At 46.7% G+C, this 17,498-nt stretch overlaps 1 protein-coding gene and 1 long non-coding RNA gene across 3 annotated transcripts in view; one reads left to right on the top strand and one right to left on the bottom strand.

Annotated features, from left to right (window-relative positions):
• The first annotated feature begins 1,114 nt into the window (after positions 1 to 1,114).
• LOC138990476 (uncharacterized) lies at positions 1,115 to 17,052 on the top strand. Of its 2 annotated transcripts, XR_011466628.1 has the most exons (10): positions 1,115 to 1,758; positions 3,825 to 4,011; positions 4,464 to 4,564; positions 4,856 to 5,390; positions 7,492 to 7,734; positions 8,853 to 8,959; positions 9,994 to 10,102; positions 11,067 to 13,168; positions 14,675 to 14,868; positions 15,447 to 17,052. It is a non-coding gene; the product is annotated as an uncharacterized lncRNA (long non-coding RNA). The 2 variants fall into 2 exon arrangements; XR_011466627.1 differs by lacking the exon at positions 1,115 to 1,758 and having other exon boundaries at positions 1,779 to 4,011.
• The window catches only part of FRMD4A (FERM domain containing 4A), a 328,482-nt gene continuing 316,171 nt past the window's right edge, over positions 5,188 to 17,498 (bottom strand). The window contains 1 exon segment of the mRNA XM_070381930.1: positions 5,188 to 5,893. The gene's annotated coding sequence lies outside the window, so the exon portion shown is untranslated.

Raw genomic sequence — 17,498 nt, 5'->3', positions numbered from 1 at the left:
AGCGCGTGCCCCACCCCCTCTCTGCTTGGGGCTGTTCTCCCCGTGACCGCTGCATCCCGATCCTCCGTCTTTCCCTTGTCATCTGGAAGGTGGCCTCACCTAGTTTTCCTCACAGCAGGTGGAACACGGACACAGGCCTAAGGTCTGTCGCTGCCTCCACACTTACCACCTCTTCTTACCTTACTTGGAGGAAAGGTGTATCTCCACCTGTCAGAGGCTGAATCTTCCACTGACCAACCTTGCTTTCTTCCAACCTTCTAATGTGTTATATAAATTATTATTTCTTTCCCTCCACCCCCAAGAGAACAAGGGCAGGGATTTCACATCCATTTGGTTGGCTGCATATGCGACAAGGACAGGAGGTCATCATGGGTGGGTCCAAGGATTTGGGCCTGAGCCCTGGGAGACTGGAGGTGCCTCTAACTTGGTTGGGGGACGTCACTGATGGAGCGGATTTGGAGGGTAGCTCAGAAATTCACTTCCAGATGTGTTAGCACATTAGACATCCGTGTGGAGCTGTTGAGTGGGCTGCAGGATATACAAGTTTCAGAGAGGAGGTCCAGGGAGAAGTACAGATGCCCTTAGCACAATGGTACCCCACTCTGGTACTCTTGCCTGGAAAATCCCATGGGCAGAGGAGCCTGGTGGGCTGCAGTCCATGGGGTCGTGAAGAGTCGAACACGAGTGAGCGACTTCACTTTCACTTTTCACTTTCATGCTTTGGAGAAGGAAATGGCAACCCACTCCAGTGTTCTTGCCTGGAGAATCCCAGGGACGGGGGAGCCTGGTGGGCTGCCGTCTATGGGGTCGCACAGAGTTGGACACGACTGAAGTGACTTAGCAGCAACAGCACACAGATGACATTTTAAACCATGGGCACTATGAGAGCTACAGGAAGTGACTGCACGGTAAAGCTTGAACTGAGCTCTGGGACACTCTAGTGCGTAGACCTTGGGGAGATGGAGCAAAAGCCATCAAGGAGCTGGGCAGAAGCCCTGACTGTATTAAGGAGGAAAAACCAGACGATGTCCTGTCCTGGATTCAAGTGACAAGAGTCTTTCCATGAAGGAAGCAAGAGGGATCAGCCATGCCCAGTGCTGCTGGTAAGTCACCTTACAAAATTAACCTAAGAGAATTAACCCTTGCATGTGGAGAGTCATCCTTGACCTTGATAAGAGGGGTTTTGGTAGAGTGGGAGGAAGGGAAGCATTATTAGAAAGGGTTTGATGGAAAATAGGATGAATGGGTGAAAAAAGGAAACTACTTGTTTATGGGGATAAAGATTTATGGAGAGTAAAGTGGGTTTCTGATGAAAAAATAAATTTTGGTGCAACTGCACATGTATGAGCCTTATCAGCTAACCTGCTGAACTGCAGATTCATCCTCCTGAATTGCAGTACAGGCCCTTCAGCTCTTACCTGGATAGATACTGACTGTGCTGGGAGTGAGACTCTGTGCAAGGCAGAGAGAGGTCGTGTCTCTGTCCGGTCTGCTCATCTCTGCTATCTCACCAGGCAGCCTCTTGAACGAGAGATCCCTGAGGGATCCCACTGACACACTTGCTTATCTCCTATCTGCCGGGCTCATTTTACCCTCTTCCGTTAGATGCAGAGGACCTGGGACCACTGCAGAACATGCAGGGAAAGGCTGACTTCAGCTGTGGCCACTGCCTGCTGGCTGACCCCCATCAGGGCTTCTCTGATATTCCTCTTTTTAGAGGAATTTCATGTCTGAGCTTGTTGGAACTGGTGTTTTGGAGTAAGACCTATTTTTAATGCTTTCTACAGGAACCAGCTATTTACTTTGTGTTCTCTACTAACCAAAATAATGACTTTTTGGAATTGCCTTGTCACAGTGTAAGGGGAGTGTGTGTGTGTGTGTGTGTGTGTGTGTGTGAAACGGGAAAGTTCCATCTTCCTGTGGGTTGGTTGCTTTCAGGTGATAGAGCTTAATAGGAGACAGTAGATTTATTTCCTGAGCAGCAACATGTTTACATGTAAAAGACTTATTAACAGAAGATCCTATTTGTTTGAAATCAGTGTTGATTATCTTTTGATAGGAGGCCCTGGTAGCTTTGCCAAGGACAGACAGGCTTTGGTGTAAGATGCTGTCCTGATGGGCTCGCTTCAGATGTGCTTTGAGTCTGTTCTCAGTGGCTTTTTTCCCTTTCTGGGAGGGTTAGCCCACACTAGCGGCAGATGTTTCAGCCAGGCTCTCCGTCCTGGGGTGCTTTTGCCCGTCAGATTTCTAGTTCCTTGCTAGTGAGGAGGTGCAGTGTGGGTTAGGGGGCCAGGGTGCGACGGCAGCAAAGGCTCCACTAAGTCAGCCTGTTACTGCTGTGTCCCTCAGTGCAGGGCTTTGTACCTGCAGGCCCAGCGGGCTGTTGCTTTGGTGATAGGATTTGGAGGGTGGGGGATGGAGTCTGAGCTGTGGTACAATGAACAGCAGTGGTAGGAAAAAGGCTGAGCTGCCTGCCCGTCTCCTCAGTTGGCCTGTCAAAAAAAGGAGCCCGATGAGGACACAGGCAACTGAATTACAGCTCCTTGGAGCGTACATAGGCATTGATCAGTTAGACACAAACAGAATGTCCAAGAGGCAGCTGAGATCTTTTCATTTTGAAAATGCTTTAATAAGTGTTGACAACACTGTTTTGCAAAATGTAAAGGTACTATACAAATTCTTAATACAAAAAGAATAAATTAAAAGCAGATTTCTTTTTAATTCTGCAACTTTGTCTACAACATACATCTTTGTCATTGATTACAGATGAACAGAATCCAGTAAAATCATCTTACATGCTCTACAAGTCAGTTTCAGGAGCAACCTAATCCTTTCCTCCCCATTATTAAACTAGAGTCCGTTTTACACAACTTGTAATAAACTATTGACATGAATGTATATGTAAAACTTTACACCTAGTTAATTAAGCAGTAACTGGTCATCTGATAGCACCTGGATGGGGTTTGCTCTATGAAGAACTAAACTAATACCGAATGAAAACAAAGTGGAATTTGAACAGTTGCAACACTCACCTGCATATAAGAAAATTAAAAAACCCACCTGTCTCACAACAAAGGCTGATGTAGGTGTTTTTACCAGCCTTCTGGCTCAACAGGCAGTTTCTTACACGTATCCAAAGAATCCAATAGGGACTTTATTTCAGACCAGGGTTTCGTATTTCCTCTTAGTTTGCTTTAAAGAAATAGGGAAATATAAAGAGCTTGCCAGTGCTTGTGTACAATAACTATATCACTTCCCACCACACTGATCATTAATCATGTCGGTCTCACAGGACCAACACTTTATGTACATCTTGTAGGAACATGAATGCAGCTCAACAGTAAAACCTGTTTTACTTAATCTCCGTCTTTGCTACCAGACTATCAGGATGTTCGTCTGAACTGTAATTCCACCCGCCTCCCCCACCTCCACTCCTTTCTGCCTCCTGAATCCCAAACCCACGTGTTGAGAGAGAATTTTTGTCTGTCATTCCTTATAACCCAGCTGGGCTAAAAACTTGATCGAGATGACTTCCAACTTGATTTCAAACTAGTGTCCCTGTGTATGCCCTGTAGCCATATAAGCTTGTCACCTCCTCTAGTTCCCTTTTGACTTTTAACTGTGGCACAGAGTTCAGTTTGATTATTTGTGCATCTTCTTTTGGGAGAAAGAATCTGGCCTCGTAGAGACTTGTTTCCAAATGGGAAGGGAAAAAACTTGCTGTTTGTAACTCTTGACTGTCAAAGTAAGAGCAGCACCGCTCCCCCCATGTCAATCCCCAGAATCCTTTAATAACACTATCATCAATTTTATTTACCCTGCAGGGTCTACCCCCAGAGTGTTCTATGAATATTACTCCCTTCCGCAAGCTGGTATCACCAACGCAGCCAGGGAGCCAGGCCCTGAACCGTCCCAACTGGCCCCAGCCTGCTCCGCACCCCAGAGGAATCCCACAGTGTTTTCCGAGCTGCAGCGGGGGAAACACCGTGGTTGTTGTGTTTTTAACCACTGGTAAGTATCCATTCCTACCCTTCTGGTCTGGTAGAGTCTATTGTTATTCTTGGATTACATATACATTAAAAAAAAAAAAAAAGACTTTTCTTTTTATGCTAAAGCTAGCTTCAGTTCTGCTTACCCACAAATCTACAGCCAACCCAGCTCCTGTCTGGCTGTCCACTGCCTTTCCAATAGGAAGAGTCATTATAAGTGAGAAAAAAATTAACCCTCCCCACACCCCCCTACTTGCGCCAGGTAAGCACAGCGTCCCATCTCTGTGGAGACCGTGTTTGTGCCATTTGAAACAAGCCAACTCAGAGTGTGCACTTGTTAGTATTAGAAAAGTATTTTGAGGCCTTTGAGGAAACGGATGGCTTTCCAGTTGTGTACTGAGCATAGCTCAACACACATGTAAACGGGCAGCTCCCACACACCTGTTTTCCCTCTTCCTTTTTTGGTACCTGCAGACTGTGATACATCAAGGTAGCTGATGGTGTCACAGGCATCCGGGCCCTCCGGGAGCTGATATATTTTTTCAACCCTGCTCTGCCTGCCAGCTAGTAGACACGTGAGTACAGTCTTCCTATCTAAGGGCATAGTTGGGTTCTTGGAAGAAGTGACACAGTGGTCACCGGGTGCTGAGACGTCGGATCTGAGCTCTTTGTCACACAAGTGCTAACAAACAGAAAATGGGCCGTGACAGGTAAATACCTTAATGGATTGTAATGTGCTTTTTTCCCTTGGCTTCCCGTAAAAAATCAAATGAAACACCTTGTGCGAAAAAATAGGATACACTTTTACTGGTTGTTTTAATGAGAGAGAACCACTTTTGGCAACCATCACCTTACGCTTCCTACAGATCCCCAGAGGAAAGCAGCTCTGTGTCTTGGACTGAACCCCCATGCAGGCTGGGGCCGAGCGGACTCTCTGTTGCTCCCCACGGGGCTGTTCTCCTTCGAGTCCAGGCTCGTGGAGATCCAAGTCAGCAATGCTAGCTGGGGGCTCTCCGACTTGCCCATCACATTGGGTGAGTTTTCAGGCTCTCGGTGGAGAGGGAGGTGAATGTTCAGGGAAGGGTTATAGAGGGGGACACGTCACAGATGGTCGACTTCCACATGTGGGATGTGGTAGCAGTTGAGGATTTAAGAGATTTCATTGCAGAAGGAATGTCTTCCTCTTGGGCCCTCTTAATTTTTTGTGTGTGTTTTTATTTTTTTTTTAATCTTTGGCAGCGTAGAACTGATTGTGATCCTCGGATGCGTCTCTGACGTGTTCAGCTTCCTGTTTCCGTTCTCCCCCTCCGCCAACAGCCACTCCTCCTAGGAAATATTTCAGCTGAATATTCCCCTGAGGCAGCCTCTTCACAACATGCTTGGATGGCCTACAGGTGGCAGGTGGGCCTCGGCTTCCCTAGTCTTTCTGGATCACCCTGTGCTAAGTCCCTTCCCTGGTCTGGCCAGTGCCACTGGTCCACGGGAATCCATGCCAACCAGCTTCCCCGCCGGTTCCTGGCCTGGGGGCTGTCACGGAGGGGTGGGGGGGCACCAAGATGCCATTGAGGACTGGTGCCTGGCTCTCTGGGCAAGAGAGCCAGGGGACACACAGTGGGACCGGAACCTTCCAGAATGTCTCCTCAGTCAGGTTTTTTGAGGGTGAGGGGTTGCGGAGACGGGAGAAAAAAAGTGCTGAGGGCTAAAGCTGGTGCAGGGAGACAGTGCGTCTGGGTAAGGCAAATGAGAGGCAGTGAGGTGATCTCAGAATGGCGGCGAGGCGGTCAGGTGGAGGCCGGCGGGCTCACACAAGGGTCCCGGGCTTGGCTTTTTCCTGCCCGTACCACTGGACATCAGCTAGTTCTGGATAGAGGGAAGAGTCCAGGAAACAGCTGTCACCGTAGCTCCTGCAGGGACCCAAGGAGAAGAGGAGACCGTTAGTGGGGAATGACACTTTGCAGCCTGCATTCAGAAGGACGTGTTCACAGGGCCTGGGACAGTGCTGTGGACAGCAGACTCTCGGGGACTGAAAACATCCTTGACCGTCTGTGGAGGGAGAGGGAGCGAACATGCAGCAGTCCTCAGGCTCGGGTGCATGTGGGAGTCACCCGGGAGCCTTCGAAACACTCCTGTCCGGCCCCGCTAGCTTAATTGGTCTGGGGTGTGCTTGTGTATCAGGAGCTTTCAAAGCCCCCAGGTGACTCTCCGTGCAGCCAAGGCCTAGAACCTCTCGGGCTGGAGTCCTTAGGATTCTTTTCTTCTCGGAATAGTTGCTTGGTTTGTCCTCCCTCAGACTCCAGGCATAACTAAGTTTACTAGATTTTTATTCTGTCCTGGAAGCACATTTGAAGTGGCAGGTTTCCCTGTAGTGAAACTGAGGTGATATTTTTGAATGGAGTCTTAAATGCTGTTTACTTGATAACATGTATTGTGTGATGATCAAAAAAGTATTGAAAATATATATTTTCAAAGTGAAAGTGTATAGAAAGGCCGTTAAAGATTTTCAGGTATGTGTCACGATACAGGTTGGGTGGAGGTATGGTCATCCATGGGTATCTGGAGGGGATTGGGTCCAGGAGCCGCCTGGATCCCAAAGTCCAAGGCTGCTTGAGCCCCTGATGGAAGGACAGTGGGCCCTTCATATCTGCGGTTCCTGCTCAGCAGATATGAAGGCTGGCTGCGTATTTACTGGAAAAACTATCTGAGTATAAGTGGACCTGTGCATTCACATCTGTGGTGTTCAAGGGTCAGCTGTAGTTCTTGCGTATCAAGAGGCCATCACAGGGCTATGTCAAAGCCCAGAACCATTACTCGGCATCATTCCTTGGAAAAATAGTCCCTCTGCACTCATCCTGAGCTAGCTCTTCCAGGGCAAGATGAAGATCACACCTCATCTTAGTGAAGATAGGCCTGAATTTGCCCAGGAGGCTCCCAGAGGCTGGTTCAGAAAGGCAGCCATGCCGCCTGAGGAGAGGGTTCCTGCCTTCCTCTCCTGTCCTGCCCCGCAGGCCCTGACGTGGGGACGGCTGACCCCCACGCCTTGTGTGGAAGCAGCTGTAGGCAGGATGGCCTGGATCACCTCGTGTGCTCTTCCTTCACGCTGAGCTTCTACTTCTAGTAACTCCAGAGAGTTCACTTGTGCTGATTCCAAACCCGCAGGCCTCTAACCTCAGCCTTCGGTTTTGAGTAACGTTCCTGTGAGTGACACTGGTCGGTGCCTCTCGGTTAGTAGGTCTCGGTGGTGTTCAGGCTGGATTTTTGAGTTTGACCTCCCAGAGCACATGCTGCTGGGGGTAGAAACACCTGTCTGGAAACAGCATAAACGACAGAAGGGGATCTCTCCCCTTGCCCGCTGCTGACCCTTTCCATGCCCAGTGCTGGGCAGGAGGAGATGCAGACAACAGTGGGTTTAAGAGCATCTTATACACAATGTCGTGTCCCAGTTTATGACTGAGCATAAGCCATTATCACCATTTTTTTATTTGATTTGCTGTCATTTTTCTAGGAACAAGGGGATGAAGGCATTCTGGATTTTGTGAAGGTTTCTCATCTGGCTTTTTAAAAAAACCCATCAACGCAGCAAGACCAAAGGCCTCTGGGAGCATACTGTGGCCTTTAAAGAGAGTCCTGTGCCTGGATCCCCTGAAATGTATGCTGGGGTTAATATGCTGAAAGGTGGCTTCAGAAGCAAAGTGACACGAAGGTCCTCAATTCTGGAACTGGCCGTGGCCATCATCACTGTCTTCAGGTGATAAGTGGCTGACTCCATCACACTCACCCTGTACACTCTCCTCCTGACAACTGACCTTACCGTTGTGCCTGAGAGACTCCGTGGCAGAAGGTGGTTGGACCCCACGTGGACATATGCTGTTTACTGGGAGGGCGAGCCCTCTCTCTCTGTGTTGACCTGGTGGTGCCCTCCACCAGTGTGTCCCCCCTGCCCTCACTGAGGGGAGCCAAGTGGCCCAGGGGGACCAGTGGAGTCCTCTAATCCCAGTCACTGGTCAGAGATGGGCAAGTGACTGAGAGTGGACAAGTGGCTTTCTCAGTACAAGGCTGACCGCTTCCTCCTGAGGAGGTGACCACCAGGGGCAGGAAGGAAAGGCAGAGATGGAAAGAGAACCACCAAGCTCCTTGTTTGCCCTCAGCCGTGAGGCAGGTGCTATCATGCAAAACCCTCTAGTTTATAAAAGAACATGCATACATGCTAAGTTGGTTCCCGTGCCCTCCCCTCCAGGGGATCTTCCTGACCCAGGGATCGAACCCATGTCTCTTACATCTCCTGTGCTGGCAGGTGGGTTCCTTACCACTAGCACCACCTGGGAAGCCCTGATAAAAGAACAGTTGGGTCCAAGTCATGTTTCTGGAAGCTGGAATAAATTAAGGTTAGCTGCTCAGTTGTGGAGAAGACACTTAAGGTTTTTCATTCACCTAAGCTCCCCATACCCTTGCTTCTCTTTTTTTCCTTCTGATAAGAATTACCTCCCTGAAGTTTCTAAGAGCTGGCCTGGGTTAGAGTTCCTGGAGGAGACCAGGTGGAACATTCCCATCTCAAAGGCACCGGAAAAGAATGGGAGTTCCTCCAAGAAGGACTTTCCTTTCCTAAATCCAGGTCTTTTACAATGTCTGCACCCTCCCCCCCCCACCCCCGCTTTTGAGATGAAGAGGGGTTGCTTAGGGATTGATAAAAGGTTGGCTGAGCTTTGAATGGCTTCAGAGCTGCATTTCTGTTCTTGTAGAGACTAGGTTTGTAAGACAGGACTAATTTAGAATTAGACAGTTTCTAATTCCACAAGGAATTGGGTTGCAACTTGAATAAATGAAGCCAACAAGATTTTTACTTAATTGAATTTTTTTTTTTAACAGCAGTGACAGCCTTGGGATCCCAAGAGGACTTCAGAGTCCAAGATTCCTCTGTTTTGGGTTCTCTCCAACTTTATTCCAGATTTGGACAAAGACAGATTGTCCTTCTGGTGAGTACTTTTAGTTTCTGAATTAGAGTGCACTTGGTTTACATTTAAACATGTAGTTTTCCTGAGAGAAAAATTAAAACAAAAATTGGAGGGCATGGGTCAAGCACCTGATGAGAGACAACCATCTCCAGAGCCCAGGCTCCCAGGTAGGAAAATGTGGTCATGGCCCAGAAGGGGCACACGTCCCCGGCCACCTGCAAGAAAATTGAGTGTATTGAGGAAGCCCTGGTCGGGGGTCTTGACATACGGGGCACCGGCCGTCCACCGGGAAAAGGAAGTCTCCTGTGAGAGACAGGCTGTCAGACCTGAGTCCTGGCCCTCAGTTTACCCCTGAGGCTTTCGAGGATTTTCTCTGCTCTAGGGAAAACTCCACAAGTGGATCCCAGTCACCTAAATGTTTTAAGAGTGCCCCCACCACCGCCTTAGGAACTACCCCCAGCGGCTTTATGTTAAAAGACACTGTGGTCTCTCCACTTGCACATGGACTGCTCTTACTGAAGATAAACCAGAATAACGGTGGCCACCAGGAGGAGTGTTCCCGTTACACAAGATTGTTCACTTCAGAAGTCCACATCAAACAGGTGGATTGGGATGCCTAGTTTAGTCAGTATGATAAAGCTTGCAAAAGGCTTCAAAATTCCCGTATAGCTTCACTGAAACTCACTGAAAAAGGCTAATAAAAAACTTAAAGACACAAGAGATACCTAAAGTAAGAGTAAAACTTTAACTCCTCCTGGATTCATTCTGCTTGTCCTCTGTCTGCATTCTCTCCCCACTTGGAAGAGACTGCGAGACTGTAACAAAAGCCTGTCAAGTTAGTGCTTGTACAGACACCCCTAAATCTATCCCCAAAGGAGGAAGCCCCCCCACCCCCTGGGCTCTCCCAGGGTTGATGGGACTTCATGGGATTCTCCTGTAACTGCTTCCAGTTACTCCCTTCCATAGCCAAGGGGAAACTAATAATAAAATTAATGGAAAACCTTGCTGAATCTCAGTAGCTAGTGAAGCTACACTCTAAACCCTACTTGTTCCAGAGCCTGCAAATGGGATCCTGGTCAGTCGGGCAGACAACAGCCAGGGTGAGCATCCCGACCAGAGTCAGTTCTCCTGAATCTGCCTGCCATGGCCAGCTGAGAGAGAAAGGTAAACTTTCACACCCCTCCCTTTCCAAATCCAGACACACTGATTGATCTTTTCTCTCTCAGGGGCCATTGTTGCCTTCTTGTCTGTCTTGTGTCCTGAGAACTTGGTGACCGTCAGGTTGGGCGAATACCACAGAAATGTAAATTGCACCTGTTTGTAGCTGAGGTCCTGCCTGATGGGTTCCAGCCCTCAGGGCGAACTGAGTCTTCCCTTTTGGTTATGGGAGTGGCTCTGGATCTGGAAGGGTGGTATCCTTGGCACCCTCTTTGGGAATGCCTCTTTGCATCCATGAGGTCTTTCAGTATGGCCAGGAATATTTACTGTTTGTCCTCCTGACAAGATATTTAAAAGGTTGTTTATGTGGCTCTATGGTCAGAAGTTGGCCAAACTGGAAGCTGATATTCAGAACCTATTGGGGATAAAGTTCCTAAGTCAAAATGAAACTGTGTACCCAGAGGGAAAGAAGAACATTCCAGAGACAAAGCTCTAAATCTGGAGCATAGGAATCTTTTGAATTCCATCTTAGTCAATCTTCTTCATGATCTACAGAAGCAAACAGAAGATGATATAGTTGGAGGCATGGGACAGCCTGTGATGTCATTCACATTGCACCCTGTCCTTGGTCTTATAAACCTAATCTTTACAAAAATAGAATCACAGGTTTAGAAGCAAATCAAAGGCCACCTATTCTTTTTATCAATCCCCAAACATAGACCATTCACTTCAGAATGCTTGCAGACATTGTAAAAGATCTGAATTTAAGAAAGAAAAGTCCTTGAAGGAACTCCTATTTTGAGCAGGTAAGTTTAACTTACTCGAATGTCCAGAAACAGGATTTGGATAAAACAATTTTTCTATAAACTAGTAAATTCTGCTTTACTGTACCTGTCTCATGGCTAAAATTTTAAAACCAAAGCTTCCCGACCCCTGCATCTGTCTGTATGTTTGTGTATGTACATGGTAGGTTCCTGTGGTCATGTATGGATGTGACAGTTGGACTGTGAAGAAGGCTGAGCGCCAAAGAATTGATGCTTTTGAACTGTGGTGTTGGAGAAGACTCTTGAGAGTCCCTTGGACTGCAAGGAGATCCAACCAGTCCAATTCTGAAGATCAGCCCTGAGCTTTCTTTGGAAGGAATGATGCTAAAGCTGAAACTCCAGTACTTTGGCCACCTCATGCGAAGAGTTGACTGATTGGAAAAGACTCTGATGCTGGGAGGGATTGGGGGCAGGAGGAGAAGGGGACGACAGAGGATGAGATGGCTGGATGGCATCACTGACTCAATGGACATGAGTCTGGATGAACTCCGGGAGTTGGTGATGGACAGGGAGGCCTGGTGTGCTGTGATTCATGGGGTCGCAAAGAGTTGGACACTACTGAGCGACTGAACTGAACTGAACCGATGGTAGGTTTGTAATGTGTTTCTGCCTCTGACTGGTACTATATAATCAGTTTGTAAAAAATGCATCTAATTGGCTTAAAGAAAAATGATTATCAAATTCAGTATTCTAAAACTCAGAAATACAGAAACTTAGCCCAAACATTTTTCAAATTCACATGATCTGGGATAAATCAAGAGTGATCTTACATTTGTTGGTTTGATCAAAGTAGGTGTGTTAAATATTGATATAATGCAGACATAATTTGATTCTACTTGTGTTTACTATTCAAATAAGTTCATGTTATCTTGGTTACAAAATGTGTCTGTAAAAAGATAAGACATTGGCTAGCTGTTTAATGGCAAGAGAAATTTTCTAATTAAACATAATTGTTAACAACGAGTAAACAAACGGACAAATACGTATTGGTCATGAGCTGTATGTTTTTTGCTGGGTAGAAGCGTTTTCCTGTTGATAAGCAGCTGCCTCTTTTGTAGCAAAGAAATGACTTTAAAACATCCTCCCTGTATGGGGCACCCGCATCATTTCTGCACAGTGACTGAGAACTCACTTCACTGGCTGGCAGCCTCAGAACTCCACAGAGTCCCTGCTTCTGCTGTACAGGCTGCCTTCAGGACAGGACAGAAGACTGGTGACATCATTAAACCCAATGAGGAGGCGACCAAAGTGCTGTCCCTGGGCCTTCTGAATCTAAGGTCCCCTGCCTTTGAAAAACAGACTCATTCTCCACACTCTGACCCTCCCATTACCCAACAGAACCCATGAAAAAATCGCTGGTCATCTACTGTCAGTTCCTCCTCAGGTTGAAGAAACTTATGCTGAACAAGATTACAACCTGCCACCGATACCACTTGCCCACTACTTGCTGGAGAATATGTCCGTTGAAAAAGACACCAGCTGAAGGACTCCTGCTCCCCTCCTGGGAAATGACCTTTTCTGGTACTGCTCACCAGTCCCTGCACAGCTAAGCTTGAAAACCTCTGTCCCACCTGCAAGGAGTCACAGGACATGAACGGACAGCAGAGCCATCTGCAGTCTCACCCTCAGGCTCTCCTGGCAGCAGAAGCAGATGATGTGGACAGCGGTCTCCAGACACCGGGCCAGGCCTGCATAACCTAACTTGATTTCTACACCTGTTCTCCTTCACTATGAAATTCATGGTGGGGGGTTATTAACACATTATTGACCAGAGACATATCAATACACTTTTAGAGGGTGACACAATTAATAGCACCGTGAGAAACTGTTAGAGCTTCACATTGATCAAGGGTTCATTATACAACTTGTGATCGTCATGATCACAGTTTGCTCTGTTAGGTTTCTGTTCCAACCTTGTGTATAAGTGTGACATTTTAAAAAATGACATATTGTGAAATTTTGAGTGAAGAAGTTCAGAATTTCATAGAATTCAGTGAAGAATTTTATGCAGGTATTTCCTTTGATTTCCAAGTGACATATATACTAGTGTCTTGGAAGATGGTAGTTTTTCAGAATATAGTTCTGATTCAGAGACATTTAATTAAACTAACAAGGAGACAAAAATCCTGAGTGAGTGATTCTGATAAAGAAAATGAACGTGAAACTCACAGTGCTGGAGAATGCTCCTTTGCTTCTACGTAAGAGTGGATGGAAGACAACATTTCATGAAAATTGGAAGACTTTCCAGGTGTGTCAGATGTAACTAGTGACTGTAATAACCCACAAAGTGTTAGTGACACAACAGTTTCTGGCCAGCCAGCTCACAGCCACAAGCATTAGTTTCTGCAGAACTCCCCTGGTCAATAATGAGTTAACCAGACTCCTCCACTCACCTGCTTTCTCTTCTCTTTGCCTGCTTCTGTTGCTCCCTGATCGGGAGGATAATCCCTTGCCTGTGTCTCCCAGGTGACTGACTGCCCAGGGAAGAGACCTTTCAGACTCTGGATCTTCCATTTAAAACTCCTATCTGTCCATGATGTTGGCGACTTCCTGGTCTGCCTGTAACCTGATTTTTCCCCTATCCTTCGTGCCATCATACACACCACCTTAAGTCCCTTCGATGTCAGCTACAAAGGTAAAACTTTTGCAGCCAAGCTTCCCGGTGCCTCTTTTCACCTTTCTCTGATTAGAACTCAAGTTGCCCGAATTGACACACACATCTTGTCAACTATAGTACCATCGTACCCCATTTCCTTACGGTTATCTTAAATCAGACTTCAAAGGATCTGTCTCTTACCTTATGAAAGATGTTATACTAATTAGTTTTATTGTTCAGATACACGGGACACATTGTCAACTAACTGATGATAAACCTTTTTGAGTTATTTGTATGGATGCATGTTATTAAGTACTCTAGAAATTGTGTGAAATTTCTAAAAATCTATCTTGGTATAACGTTATCGATCATAATTCTGGTTATCTTAAAATGCTGTCTATCACATATCTGGAGAAAAACATCTGTAAGGACATATGCACCCCAATGTTCATTGTAACACTGTTACAATAGCCAAGACAAGGAAGCACCCTAAATGTCTATCACAGGGGAATGGATAAAGATGTGGTACATATACACTATGGGCTATTACTCTGCCATTAAAAAGAATGAAGTAATGCCATTTGCAGCAACACAGATGGACCTAGAGATTGTCACACTGAGCGAAGGAAGCCAGACACAGGAGAAATATCCTATGACATCCCTTCTGTGTGGAATCTAAAATGAAATGGTAACAAACGAACTTACTTAGAAAACAGAAATAGACTCACAGACTCAGAGAATGATCTATGGTCCCAAGGGGGCGGGATAGATAGGGAGTTTGGGGTGGACACGTACACACTGTCCATCAGTGTGGACATGGACACAACGGATGATCAACAAGGGCCTGCTGTACTGCACAGGGAACTCTGCCCAATGTTATGTGGCAGCCTGGATGGTACGGGTTTGGGGAGAATGGATACATGTAGTATATGTATGGCTGAGTCCCTTTGCTGTCCACCTGAAACTATCACAACATTGTTAATTGGCTATACTCCAGTATAAGATAAAAAGTTAAAAGTTGTATATCACAGAAATAACATTATATTGAATTCAACACGAATTCCTCATCGATTTCTTTATAATGAACTCTCATCAGATCTTTACCACTGAGCTAAGTTATTATTTACAGACAGATCTTTTACCTTAATGCTTTTGCAGAAGTGAGATTCATGGAAAGTAACCTACCATGAGCTCTTGATGGCCACATGGCTGCCCAATCACAAGGCACCAAACCTTGGGTGGAGACATCACAACGGATGAAGGCTCTACCTACCTTCTGGTCCCTCCCCTCCTGCGCAAAAGCTGGCAATCTCAAACCAAACTGACTAGGGAGAGAAGTGGCTACCACAGAGGTAAGACTGCTTCCTCCCAAAATGTCAAATCAAGGACATTTCTTTCCATTCCTCCTTCCCTCTCTGACCATCCTTTTCCTAACTCTTACTCTGTGAAGGTTTTTTATGATTCTTCTGTCCATCTTTCTGCTTTGGAGAGAGAATGCCACTGTCCCCACATCTCAGACCACCGCAAAGGGGGACAGATCCAAACCTCCAGACGACTGTTTGAATGATGATTAACACTGTGATGCTGGTGATTACGTACTTCTGCCCATCACAGCTTCTCCCTGATTTCTAGGGCCTCGGTTTCTCTGGATCAAAGCTCAGCCAGCCCCCATCTCTAATGTGTCCCACTCCTTAACCCTGGGGGTCTGCTTCCTTGTCTCTGGTTATTGACCCAGGAAACCTTGCATCCAGGCTGTGTACAGAGAAAGGGACACAAGGCAAGGGAGACCAGAATAAAGCCACCTGTGCTGTCTACAAACCCTTCCCTTTTACTGGCTTCCAGGGCTGTCACCTTCCAAGTCCCTAGCCACAGATTCAACACGAATTCCCAGGCAGGAGTCAGAGATTTCAAAATTTGCTTTCTTTGGCAGATCCCTCATCCCCTGGCCAAGAGCTGATGCAAAGGAGGCCATGATTAGTAATCTCTCCTTACCTCTTGAAGATACTGCAGACCCTGCTGGTAAAGCAACAGCTGCCCAATAAAAAATCCCTATACTGACCACAGTCGTTCCTGATGAGACAAGCCTCTGACAGCCTTTAGCCAAGCAAGGAGATGTCTGTGCTGTGACCCACACCCGTGCACCTCGACGACACTTCGGGGGAAGCTAAGACTCGGCCACAGAAGATTACTGAACAAGCCCAGTACTTTCTTAGGCCAGCAGCCCAACCAACACAGTCTTTCTCTAGGGGTCGTTCTGTTTATAAGAGTAGTCACCGTAGGGTGCTGTGTTCTCTCAAAAGCTTTAAATACAGCTTTGCAGCCACAGGCAACCAAGTACATGCTCTCCCTTGAACAGAACATCAGAAAAGGAACAGAATGACTGACTGAAAGAATGTGAACTCAGTGTCATGACCTGTGAAGACCACACAGAGATTGAGCAAAAAGCCGGTAAGAACCCCAGAGCCATAGCTGGGGGTAGCCCTACTGCCTTACATTTGGATGAAAAGGGGAGAACTGTTAAAAACAACAGACCCGAAATGCAGTTGTATAGGCTAAGCTCCACGTCATCACACCGAGACTTGACTTTACAGTTTCAGCTCCCCCAGGAATGGAATCCCCCAACCGCATGATGAGGACGTCACCCGCCAGGCGCCTGCTGTCCCCTTAAGGACAGCAACTGGGCCGTCCCCACCCGGCCTCTTCACCTGGTGTAACTGCCTGTGCGTGCCTGCACATCTCTGTTTTTTGTGCAGCATCTCGGAGCTCTTTGCTTTCTGCTGGACTGGAAGCTCCTTGATTCACAAATCACTGAAATAAAGCCAGTAGGATCTTTCAAATTTACTCAGCTGAATTTTGCTTTTTAATACCACCTTCCTCGCAAAGGCTAAGCCCGTTTTCTGAATTCCCCCATGTGTCAGCTCAGGGCAGCAAAAGTTGTTGTCTGTCTTTCTGTTGAGGATTTGTCCCACCCTACTTTTCAGACTGAGCTCTAGCTCTTTCTCTACAGCAAGAAGGCGCTCTCTTGTTCCCCCACACACCCCAGCTTGTTTCTACATCTGTGCTTTTGCCCTTGGAAGGGCGTTCCTCAGCCTCTGCCTTTCAAAGCCCCTGCTCCCACCCTGGGCCTTTGAAGCCAAGTTCACACAGCATCTCTAGAAACCAGAAGGGATTCCTCTCCCCAAGTCTCAGAGTATTGAATACATAAGTGCTACAAGAGTTAGCACTGCCATCTTTTGATTGAGTAAACTTACCATTTGGAAGTGGCTTTGAAAGAAGCTGTATCATTATCTTCTTAGTTAACCCTTGAAATGCTATTAATTTCAATACTTTGTCACCCCTTAAGAATAGGAACCAGACCAAGTGTTCACGTTTTTATGCCCACTGAAGCAGGGCTTTGCAAATTCCAACATGCATGTGATTCTCCCAGGGGTCCTGTTAAAAATGCAGATTTGAATTCCGTAGGTCCAAGAGTCTACCTTCTACCAAACTCCTGGGTGACATGGGGGACAAGGCTTGTCTGTGGACCCCATGCTGGAATGCACAGCATTTGGTAAAGTGGACAGCTGTCACTAAAAAACACTGGGAGGAACTTGGGGGTGGTAGATGCTTCTAGACCAACTCAGTCTGCCCCTGGTGCTTTGAGATGTAAACTGCATGATGCTATTCTTTTCAACAAACACTGGTTACAAAAACCAGTCAAAGATTCTACAAGTATCTGCATATACAAAGAGCCCAGGAAGGTCTAAAACACACTTTGAGGTCTCTTTGGGGAAGGAGCAGTGGGACTACCTAACATCTAATCTATATCTAATATCAGAGACCTGGAAACAGACACAGACATCGAGTTCCACATGTATCTAGAGATAGGACATGAAGATGACAGCTTCCACACCACTCAGATGTTTCCCCCTGGAAATTATGATCCATACGAGCAAAGGCAACTCCTGCACCACACGTGAGATCTCCGACTCATGAGCAGGGA

Source organism: Bos mutus, chromosome 13 (genome assembly GCF_027580195.1).
Source record: "Bos mutus isolate GX-2022 chromosome 13, NWIPB_WYAK_1.1, whole genome shotgun sequence".
NCBI lineage: Eukaryota > Metazoa > Chordata > Mammalia > Artiodactyla > Bovidae > Bos > Bos mutus.
This window is presented reverse-complemented; position numbering and strand designations above follow the sequence as displayed.